The sequence below is a fragment of the Myotis brandtii genome, unplaced genomic scaffold, assembly GCF_000412655.1.
Source record: "Myotis brandtii unplaced genomic scaffold, ASM41265v1 scaffold209, whole genome shotgun sequence".
Lineage (NCBI taxonomy): Eukaryota > Metazoa > Chordata > Mammalia > Chiroptera > Vespertilionidae > Myotis > Myotis brandtii.
In genome coordinates, this window is record NW_005357806.1 from 2,252,948 (window position 1) to 2,254,163 (window position 1,216).

Consider the following 1,216-nt stretch of genomic DNA (forward strand, 5'->3'; position numbering starts at 1 on the left):
GTGGGGTGGGAACTGGGTGGAGGGGAGTTATAGTGGGAAAAAAGAGGAACCAATGTAATAATCTGAACAATAAAGATTTAATTAAAAAAAAGCAACATTACAGAAGTGTGATAAGCTATGTGATGAAGGGAAACATTATAAAAGCAGTTTCAGATTAGAATGCCACAGGTGACAAGACAAATAACTTCAGTGGCATGGTGAGAGTAGGAGCCACATGTGTAATAAGATTCAGAAGTGAGTGAGAGTTTAAAAATCCAAACAATATAGGTTTATCTTTTAAAAAATTATTGTAGAAACATGAATGGAGAGAAATGGGGCTGGAGCTGGAGAAGGAAAAAGAGTCAAAGGAAAGGTATTTAAGGACTATGTGAACTTGAACCTTTCTGTAGATGGAATTTAAGAAATTATAATGAGAAAGATTAAGGATGCAGAAGAAAGGGCAACTGATGAAAAATCTTTGAGATAGAGGTGGGGGATAGAGTCAGGTGGTGAGGACTAGGTTCAGCTTGGGAAGATACTCACTTTAGCAGGCAGTAAGACTATTTGGAAATGTCAAGGTGGGGTGGGAGGTTGAGGGAATATTATGGTATTTATTTCCTTACTTAAACTTCCAGTGAAATCATCTGCTGAGAATTAAGAGAATATGATGGGCTGGAGTTGGTGGCACGGAAAAGGTGATCGTGATTAGGACAGAATAGGAAGGAAGCTAGAGAATAGTAAAAAGATTAGGGAGAGCCCAGCTGGTGTCCACTCAGTGATTGAACAGGGATTCCTGAAACTGGAGATCAGGGTTCCATTCCTCATCAGGGCACATGCCTAGATTGCAGTCTTTATCCCCAGTAAGGGGCGTGCAGGAGGCAGCTGATCAATGATCCCGTCATCAAGGATGTTTCTATCCCTCTCTCACTCTCCCTTCCTCTCTCTGAAATCAATTAAAAAAAATATATAAAAGATTAGATAGGAATATTCCGATGAGCTGCTCATAGCTGTTAGCAGAATATAACTGACTAAATCTCAGTTTTTGAATCTATTTTGATTGCTTGCAAGTAAAGTGAATTTAGACTCTTACTCTTAATTTTTTTTCTTCTTTACATAAAATGAAAACATGATAATATTTAAAGTTTTACAACAAATAGATTTTCCTGTAGACAACAGATTTTATAGCTTATTAATTCTAGAGAAAAGTAATATTCTAACGATAATAAATTTTAGTTAC